Here is an 11,312-nt window from a genome sequence, read left to right as displayed (position 1 = left end):
CCACTAGTAATGCTAATGCTACACATGTTGCTGCACCTCCTATTAATACTAATAAAAGAATTGGTGTTAGCAATGTTTCCACTTCTAATGCAAAGCGCGAAAAACTGCACTAAATCGCTAAAATCATTAAATCGCTCGTGATAAAGCTGCTGAAATTTTTTCCAACATTGGGGATGATGATCCCATTGCTTTAGATTATAATGGTTTGAATTTTGATGATTGCCACATCTCTGAAGTTATAAAGTTCTTGCAAAAACTTGCTAAAAGTCCTAATGCTAGTGCTATAAATTTGGCTTTTACACAACATATTACAAATGCTCTCATAAAAGCTAGAGAAGAGAAACTAGAGCGCGAAGCCTCTATTCCTAAAAAGCTAGAGGATGGTTGGGAGCCCATCATTAAGATGAAGGTTAAAGATTTTGATTGTAATGCTTTATGTGATCTTGGTGCAAGTATTTCTGTTATGCCTAAGAAAATTTATAATATGCTTGACTTGCCACCGCTGAAAAATTGTTATTTGGATGTTAATCTTGCTGATCATTCTACAAAGAAACCTTTGGGTAAAGTTGATAATATTCGCATTACCGCTAACAATAACCTTGTTCCCGTAGATTTTGTTGTCTTGGATATTGAATGCAATGCATCTTGTCCCATTATATTGGGAAGACCTTTTCTTCGAACTGTTGGTGCTATTATTGATATGAAGGAAGGTAATATAAAATATCAATTTCCTCTCAAGAAAGGTATGGAACACTTCCCTAGAAAGAGAATGAAGTTACCTTTTGATTCTATTATGAGAACAAATTATGATGTTGACACTTCGTCTCTTGATAATACTTGATACACACTTTCCGCGCCTAGCTGAAAGGCGTTAAAGAAAAGCGCTTATGGGAGACAACCCATGGTTTTTACCTACAGTACTTTGTTTTTATTTTGTGTCTTGGAAGTTGTTTACTACTGTAGCAACCTCTCCTTATCTTAGTTTAGTGTTTTGTTGTGCCAAGTAAAGCCGTTGATAGAAAAGTAAGTACTAGATTTGGATTACTGCGCAGTTCCAGATTTCTTTGCTGTCACGAATCTGGGTCCACCTCCCTGTAGCTAGCTCAGAAAATTAAGCCAATTTACGTGCATGATCCTCAGATATGTACGCAACTTTCATTCAATTTGAGCATTTTCATTTGAGCAAGTCTGGTGCCATTTTAAAATTCATCAATACGAACTGTTCTGTTTTGACAGATTCTGCCTTTTATTTCGCATTGCCTCTTTTGCTATGTTGGATGAATTTCTTTGATCCATTAATGTCCAGTAGCATTATGCAATGCCAGAAGTGTTAAGAATGATTGTGTCACCTCTGAATATGTTAATTTTTATTGTGCACTAACCCTCTAATGAGTTGTTTCGAGTTTGGTGTGGAGGAAGTTTTCAAGGATCAAGAGAGGAGTATGATGCAACATGATCAAGGAGAGTGAAAGCTCTAAGCTTGGGGATGCCCCGGTGGTTCACCCCTGCATATATTAAGAAGACTCAAGCATCTAAGCTTGGGGATGCCCAAGGCATCCCCTTCTTCATCGACAACATTATCAGGTTCCTCCCCTGAAACTATATTTTTATTCCATCACATCTTATGTGCTTTGCTTGGAGCGTCGGTTTGTTTTTGTTTTTGTTTTGTTTGAATAAAATGGATCCTAGCATTCACTTTATGGGAGAGAGACACGCTCCGCTGTAGCATATGGACAAGTATGTCCTTGGTTTCTACTCATAGTATTCATGGCGAAGTTTTTCCTTCGTTAAATTGTTATATGGTTGGAATTGGAAAATGATACATCTAGTAATTGCTATTAATGTCTTGGGTAATGTGATACTTGGCAATTGTTGTGCTCATGATTAAGCTCTTGCATCGTATGCTTTGCACCCATTAATGAAGAAATACATAGATCATGCTAAAATTTGCTTTGCATATTTGGTTCCTCTAAGGTCTAGATAATTTCTAGTATTGAGTTTGAACAACAAGGAAGACGGTGTAGAGTCTTATAATGTTTTCAATATGTCTTTTATGTGAGTTTTGCTGCACCGGTTCATCCTTGTGTTTGTTTCAAATAAGCCTTGCTAGCCTAAACCTTGTATCGAGAGGGAATACTTCTCATGCATCCAAAATACTTGAGCCAACCACTATGCCATTTGTGTCCACCATACCTACCTACTACATGGTATTTTCCGCCATTCCAAAGTATATTGCTTGAGTGCTACCTTTAAAATTCCATCATTCACCTTTGCAATATATAGCTCATGGGACAAATAGCTTAAAAACTATTGTGGTATTGAATATGTAATTATGCACTTTATCTCTTATTAAGTTGCTTGTTGTGCGATAACCATGTTCACTGGGGACGCCATCAACTATTCATTGTTGAATTTCATGTGAGTTGCTATGCATGTTCGTCTTGTCTGAAGTAAGAGCGATCTACCACCCTATGGTTAAGCATGCATATTGTTAGAGAAGAACATTGGGCCGCTAACTAAAGCCATGATCCATGGTGGAAGTTTCAGTTTTGGACATATATCCTCAAATCTCAAATGAGAAAATTATTAATTGTTGTTATATGCTTATGCATAAAAGAGGAGTCCATTATCTGTTGTCTATGTTGTCCCGGTATGGATGTCTAAGTTGAAGAATAATCAATAGCGAGAAATCCAATGCGAGCTTTCTCCTTAGACCTTTGTACAGGCGGCATAGAGGTACCCCTTTGTGACACTTGGTCAAAACATGTGCATTGTGATGATCCGGTAGTCCAAGCTAATTAGGACAAGGTGCGGGCACTATTAGTATACTATGCATGAGGCTTGCAACTTATAAGATATAATTTACATGATGCATATGCTTTATTACTACCGTTGACAAAATTGTTTCATGTTTTCAAAATCAAAGCTCTAGCACAAATATAGCAATCGATGCTTTTCCTCTATGGAGGACCATTCTTTTACTTTCAATGTTGAGTCAGTTCACCTATTTCTCTCCACCTCAAGAAGCAAACACTTGTGTGAGCTGTGCATTGATTCCTACATACTTGCTTATTGCACTTATTATATTACTCTATGTTGACAATATCCATGAGATATACATGTTACAAGTTGAAAGCAACCGCTGAAATTTCTTTTGTGTTGCTTCAATGCCTTTACTTTGAATTATTGCTTTATGAGTTAACTCTTATGCAAGACTTATTGATGCTTGTCTTGAAGTGCTATTCATGAAAAGTCTTTGCTTTATGATTCACTTGTTTACTCATGTCATATACATTGTTTTGATCGCTGCATTTACTACATATGCTTTACAAATAGTATGATCAAGATTATGATGGCATGTCACTCCAGAAATTATCTGTGTTATCGCTTTACCGCTCGACGAGCGTAACTAAGCTTGGGGATGCTGATACGTCTCCGACGTATCGATAATTTCTTATGTTCCATGCCACATTATTGATGTTATCTACATGTTTTATGCACACTTTATGTCATATTCGTGCATTTTCTGGAACTAACCTATTAACAAGATGCCGAAGTGCCGATTCTTTGTTTCTGCTGTATTTGGTTTCAGAAATCCTAGTAAGGAAATATTCTCGGAATTGGACGAAATCAACGCCCAGGGGCCTATTTTGCCACGAAGCTTCCAGAAGTCCGAAGACGAAACGAAGTGGGGCCACAGGGTGCCCAAACCCTAGGGCGGCGCGCCCCCCCTGGCCGCGCCGGCCTATGGTGTGGGGCCCCTGTGCCCCCTCCTGACTTGCCCTTCCGCCTACTTAAAGCCTCCGTGACGAACCCCCCCGGACCGAGCGTCACGATCCGGAAAACCTTCCGTAGACGCCGCCAACGCCGATCCCATCTCGGGATCCAGAGATCGCCTCCGCACCCTGCCGGGAGAGGGGAATCATCTCCCGGAGGACTCTACGCCGCCATGGTCGCCTCCGGTGTGATGTGTGAGTAGTCTACCCCTGGACTATGGGTCCATAGCAGTAGCTAGATGGTTGTCTTCTCCCCATTGTGCTATCATTGTCGGATCTTGTGAGCTGCCTAACATGATCAAGATCATCTATCTGTAATTCTATATGTTGCGTTTGTTGGGATCCGATGAATAGAGAATACTTGTTATGTTGATTATCAAAGCTATGTCTATGTGTTGTTTATGATCTTGCATGCTCTCCGTTATTAGTAGATGCTCTGGCCAAGTTGATGCTAGTAACTCCAAGAGGGAGTATTTATGCTCGATAGTGGGTTCATGTCTCCGTGAATCTGGAGGAGTGACAAGAACCACTAAGGTTACGGATGTGCTGTTGCCACTAGGGATAAAACATTGGTGCTATGTTCAAGGATGTAGTCACTAATTACATTACGCGCAATACTTAATGCAATTGTCTGTTGTTAGCAACTTAATACTGGAGGGGGTTCGGATGATAACCTGAAGGTGGACTTTTTAGGCATAGATGCATGCTGGATGGCGGTCTATGTACTTTGTCGTAATGCCCAATTAAATCTCACTATACTCATCATAATATGTATGTGCATGGTCATGCTCTCTTTATTTGTCAATTGCCCAACTGTAATTTGTTCACCCAACATGCTGTTTATCTTATGGGAGAGACACCTCTAGTGAACTGTGGACCCCGGTCCAATTCTCTTTACTGAAATACAATCTACTGCAATACTTGTTCTCTTGTTTTCGCAAACAATCATCTTCCACACAATACGGTTAATCCTTTGTTACAGCAAGCCGGTGAGATTGACAACCTCACTGTTTCGTTGGGGCAAAGTACTTTGGTTGTGTTGTGCAGGTTCCACGTTGGCGCCGGAATCCCTGGTGTTGCGCCGCACTACATCCCGCCGCCATCAACCTTCAACGTGCTTCTTGGCTCCTCCTGGTTCGATAAATCTTGGTTTCTTTCTGAGGGAAAACTTGCTGCTGTGCTCATCATACCTTCCTCTTGGGGTTCCCAACGAACGTGTGAGTTACACGCCATCAGCAGGCACCCGAGGATTCGGTTAGCCATGGTTTGTGAAAGCAAAGGTTGGAAGGAGTGCCACCCAAAAATAAAAATCTTTCATGGGAGCCGCTCTTTGAAAGTCTGTCTGGCAAGGGGGTTAGAGTGCCCACTACCATTCGTTGACAACAACAAACACCTCTCAAAACTTTACTTTTATGCTCTTTCTATGTTTTCAAAATAAAAGCTCTAGCATAAATATAGCAATCCATGCTTCCCTCTACGAAGGGCCATTCTTCTACTTTTATGTTGAGTCAGTTTACCCACTTCTCTCTATCTTAGAAGCAAACACTTGTGTTAACTGTACATTGATTCTGACATACTTGCATATTTGCATTCATCATATTACTTTATGTTGACAACTATCCATGAGATATACATGTTACAAGTTGAAAGCAACCACTGAAACTTAATCTTCCTTTGTGTTGGTTCAATGCCTTTACTATGAATTTATTGCTTTATGAGTTAACTCTTATGCAAGACTTATTGATGCTTGTCTTGAAAGTACTATTCATGAAAAGTCTTTGCTATATGATTCAGCTGTTTACTCATTGTATTTACCATTGCTTCGAATCACTGCATTCATTACATGTGCTTACAATAGTATTGATCAAGATTATGTTGGTAGCATGTCACTTCAGAAATTATTCTTTTATCGTTTACCTACTCGAGGACGAGTAGGAACTAAACTTGGGGATGCTGATACGTCTCCAACGTATCTATAATTTCTGATGTTCCATGCTTGTTTTATGACAATACCTACATGTTTTGTTCACACTTTATGATGATTTTATGTGTTTTCCGGAACTAACCTATTGATGAGACGCCGAAGTGCCAGTTCCTGTTTTCTGCTGTTTTTGGTTTCAGAAATCCTAGTAAGGAAATATTCTCGGAATTGGACGAAATCAACGCCCAAAACCTTATAATTCCACGAAGCTTCCAGAACACCCGAGAGGGACCAGAGGAGAGCCACAGGCCCACCAGACAGTAGGGCGGCGCGGCCCAAAGGGGGGGCGCGCCCCCTGTTGTGTGGCGGCTCCGTCAGCCTTCCGACTCCGCCTCTTCGCCTATAAGAAGCCCCCTGACCTAAAACATTGATACAAATAAGCCACGGGACGAGAAACCTTCCAGAGCCGCCGCCATCGCGAAGCCAAGATCGGGGGGACAGGAGTCTCTGTTCCGGCATGCTGCCGGGACGGGGAAGTGCCCCCGGAAGGCATCTCCATCGACACCACCGCCATCTTCATCACCGCTGTTGTCTCCCATGAGGAGGGAGTAGTTCTCCCTCGAGGCTAAGGGCTGTACCGGTAGCTATGTGGTTAATCTCTCTCCTATGTACTTCAATACAATTATCTCATGAGCTGCCTTACATGATTGAGATTCATATGAGCTTTGTATCACTATTAATCTATGTGCTACTCTAGTGATGTTATTAAAGTACTCTATTCCTCCTCCATGATGTAATGGTGACAGTGTGTGCATCATGTAGTACTTGGCGTAGTTTATGATTGTGATCTCTTGTAGATTATGAAGTTAACTATTACTATGATAGTATTGATGTGATCTATTCCTCCTTTCATAGTGTGATGGTGACAGTGTGCATGCTATGTTAGTACTTGGTTTAATTGCGTTGGTCTATCATGCACTCTAAGGTTATTTAAATATGAATATCGAATGTTGTGGAGCTTGTTAACTCCGGCATTGAGGTGCTCTTGTAGCCCTACACAATTAATGGTGTTCATCATCCAACAATAGAGTGTAGAGTGGTTTTATTATGTGATCAATGTTGAGAGTGTCCACTAGTGAAAGTATGATCCCTAGGCCTTGTTTCCAAATACTGCAATCATCGCTTTTTTACTGTTCTACTGCATCTGTACTTCCTGCAATATTCCCACCATCAACTGCACGCCAGTTATAGACAACAAGCTATTTTCTGGCACCGTTACTACTGCTAATATTCATTCATACCACCTGTATTTCACTATCTCTTCGCCGAACTAGTGCACCTATACATCTGACAAGTGTATTAGGTGTGTTGGGGACACAAGAGACTTCTTGCATTGTGATCGCAGGGTTGCTTGAGAGGGATATCTTTGACCTCTTCCTCCCTGAGTTCGATAAACCTTGGGTGACCCACTTAAGGGAAAACTTGTTGCTGTTCTACAAACCTCTGCTCTTGGAGGCCCAACACTGTCTACAGGAAAAGGAGTGTGCGTAGACATCAAGCTATTTTCTGGCACCGTTGCCGGGGAGGAAAGGTAAAAGGTACTCACACTCCGGATCCTGGCTACTAAGCTATTTTCTGGGTGAGTGCTCGAAGCTATTTCCTTTAGATCCTGCAATTGCATCTTTTTGTTTCTTGTTAAACACTAGTAAGGCATAATGGAAAACAACTGTGAGCTTTTTAATCTATTTCCTGAGTTAGGACATAAATGGTGTGTTGCAAAAATTGAAAAACCTATGGAACCTTATTTGCATGCTAATGGCAATGTTACTAGTATGAATGCTTTGAACACCACTGTTGCTAATGCTATGGAAAATTCTAAGCTTGGGGAAGCTGGCTTTGATGAGCATGATATTTTTAGTCCCCCAAGCATGGAGGAGAAAATTTTCTTTGATGATACTTTGCCTCCTATTTATGATGATTATAATGATAGTAGTCTTTTGGTGCCGCCTACTATGGAGGATAAATCTAATTATGATTACAATATGCCTCCTATATTTGATGATAGCTACTTTGTTGAATTTGCTCCCACTACAATTAATAAGAATGACTATGCTTATGTTGGGAGTAGCAATAATTTTATGCATGAGACTCATGATAAGAATGCTTTATGTGATAATTATATTATTGAGTTTGCTCATGATGCTACTGGATATTATTATGAGAGAGGAAAATATGGTTGTAGAAATTTTCATGTTACTAAAACACCTCTCTATATGCTGAAATTTTTGAAGTTACACTTGTTTTATCTTTCTATGCTTGTTACATTATGCTTCATGAATTTATTTGTGTACAAGATTCCTATGCATAGGAAGTGGGTTAGGCTTAAATGTGTTTTGAATTTGCTTCTTGATGCTCTCTTTTGCTTCAACGCTTATTTCTTGCGAGTGCATCATTAAAATTGTTGAGCCCATCTTAATGGCTATAAAGAAAGCACTTCTTGGGAGATAACCCATGTTTTTATTTTGCTACTGTTTTGTTGTGTCTTGGAAGTTGTTACTACTTTAGCAACCTCTCCTTATCTTTATTTTATTGCATTGTTGTGCCAAGTAAAGTCTTTGATAGTAAGGTTGATACTAGATTTGGATTACTGCGCAGAAACAGATTTCTGTCCGTCACGAATTTGGGCAGTGTTCTCTGTAGGTAACTCAGAAAAATCTGCCAATTTACGTGTGTGATCCTCAGATATGTACGCAACTTTCATTCAATTTGAGCATTTTCATCTGAGCAAGTCTGGTGCCTCTAAAAAATTTGTCTTTACTGACTGTTTTGTTTTGACAGATTCTGCCTTTTATTTCGCATTGCCTCTTTTGCTGTGTTGGATGGATTTCTTTGTTCCATTAACTTCCAGTAGCTTTGGGAAATGTCCAGAAGTGTTAAGAATGATTGTGTCACCTCTGAACATGTGAGTTTTTGATTATGCACTAACCCTCTAATGAGTTTGTTTCGAGGTTGGTGTGGAGGAAGTTTTCAAGAGTCAAGATAGGAGGATGATACAATATGATCAAGGAGAGTGAAAGCTCTAAGCTTGGGGATACCCCCGTGGTTCATCCATGCATATTTCAAGAAGACTCAAGCATCTAAGCTTGGGGATGCCCAAGGCATCCCCTTCTTCATCGACAACATTATCAGGTTCCTCTAGTGAAACTATATTTTTATTCCGTCACATCTTATGTGCTTTACTTGGAGCGTCTTTTTGCTTTTGTTTTTGTTTTTGTTTGAATAAAATGGATCCTAGCATTCATTGTGTGAGAGAGAGACACGCTCCGCTGTTGCATATGAACATATATGTTCTTGCCTTTACTCATAATATTCATGGCGAAGGTTGAAACTGCTTCGTTAATTGTTATATGGTTGGAAACGGGAAATGCTACATGTGGTAATTGGTATAATGTCTTGAATAATGTGATACTTGGCAATTGTTGTGCTCATGTTTAAGCTCTTGCATCATATACTTTGCACCTATTAGTGAAGAAATACATAGAGCTTGCTAAAATTTGGTTTGCATGATTGGTCTCTCTAAAGTCTAGATATTTTCTGGTAAGGGTTTAAGCAACAAGGAGGACGGTGTAGAGTCTTATAATGCTTGCAATATGTTCTTATGTAAGTTTTGCTATACCGGTTTATACTTGTGTTTGCTTCAAATAACCTTGCAATGGGGTTCCCAACCCCAAATTAATTAACTTTCATAATTTTACAAATAGACACTCCTCCATGGTATGTGATTGTTGGACGACACCCGAGGGTTCGGTTAGCCATGGCTTGAGAAAGCAAAGGTGGGGAGGAGTGTCATCTAAATAAAACTAAAATAAAAGGGCACTCCTTCATGGTATGAGATTGTTGGCAGGCACCCGAGGATTCGGTTAGCCATGGTTTGTGAAAGCAAAGGTTGGAAGGAGTGCCACCCAAAAATAAAAATCTTTTATGGGAGCCGCTCTTTGAAAGTCTGTCTGGCAAGGGGGTTAGAGTGCCCACTACCATTCGTTGACAACAACAAACACCTCTCAAAACTTTACTTTTATGCTCTTTCTATGTTTTCAAAATAAAAGCTCTAGCACAAATATAGCAATCCATGCTTCCCTCTGCGAAGGGCCATTCTTCTACTTTTATGTTGAGTCAGTTTACCCACTTCCCTCTATCTTAGAAGCAAACACTTGTGTTAACTGTACATTGATTCTGACATACTTGCATATTTGCATTCATCATATTACTTTATGTTGACAACTATCCATGAGATATACATGTTACAAGTTGAAAGCAACCACTGAAACTTAATCTTCCTTTGTGTTGGTTCAATGCCTTTACTATGAATTTATTGCTTTATGAGTTAACTCTTATGCAAGACTTATTGATGCTTGTCTTGAAAGTACTATTCATGAAAAGTCTTTGCTATATGATTCAGCTGTTTACTCATTGTATTTACCATTGCTTCGAATCGCTGCATTCATTACATGTGCTTACAATAGTATTGATCAAGATTATGTTGGTAGCATGTCACTTCAGAAATTATTCTTTTATCGTTTACCTACTCGAGGACGAGTAGGAACTAAACTTGGGGATGCTGATACGTCTCCAACGTATCTATAATTTCTGATGTTCCATGCTTGTTTTATGACAATACCTACATGTTTTGTTCACACTTTATGATGATTTTATGTGTTTTCCGGAACTAACCTATTGATGAGACGCCGAAGTGCCGCCTCGTTTTCGGTGTTTTTGGTTTCGTAAATCCTAGTAAGGAAATATTCTCGGAATTGGACGAAATCAACGCCCAAAACCTTATAATTCCACGAAGCTTCCAGAACACCCGAGAGGGACCAGAGGAGAGCCACAGGCCCACCAGACAGTAGGGCGGCGCGGCCCAAAGGGGGGGCGCGCCCCCTGTTGTGTGGCGGCTCCGTCAGCCTTCCGACTCCGCCTCTTCGCCTATAAGAAGCCCCCTGACCTAAAACATTGATACAAATAAGCCACGGGACGAGAAACCTTCCAGAGCCGCCGCCATCGCGAAGCCAAGATCGGGGGGACAGGAGTCTCTGTTCCGGCATGCTGCCGGGACGGGGAAGTGCCCCCGGAAGGCATCTCCATCGACACCACCGCCATCTTCATCACCGCTGCTGTCTCCCATGAGGAGGGAGTAGTTCTCCCTCGAGGCTAAGGGCTGTACCGGTAGCTATGTGGTTAATCTCTCTCCTATGTACTTCAATACAATGATCTCATGAGCTGCCTTACATGATTGAGATTCATATGAGCTTTGTATCACTATTAATCTATGTGCTACTCTAGTGATGTTATTAAAGTACTCTATTCCTCCTCCATGATGTAATGGTGACAGTGTGTGCATCATGTAGTACTTGGCGTAGTTTATGATTGTGATCTCTTGTAGATTATGAAGTTAACTATTACTATGATAGTATTGATGTGATCTATTCCTCCTTTCATAGTGTGATGGTGATAGTGTGCATGCTATGTTAGTACTTGGTTTAATTGCGTTGGTCTATCATGCACTCTAAGGTTATTTAAATATGAATATCGAATGTTGTGGAGCTTGTTAACTCCGG

Source organism: Lolium perenne, chromosome 3 (assembly GCF_019359855.2).
Source record: "Lolium perenne isolate Kyuss_39 chromosome 3, Kyuss_2.0, whole genome shotgun sequence".
NCBI classification, from domain to species: Eukaryota; Viridiplantae; Streptophyta; class Magnoliopsida; order Poales; family Poaceae; genus Lolium; species Lolium perenne.
Note: the sequence above shows the minus strand (reverse complement) of the source record.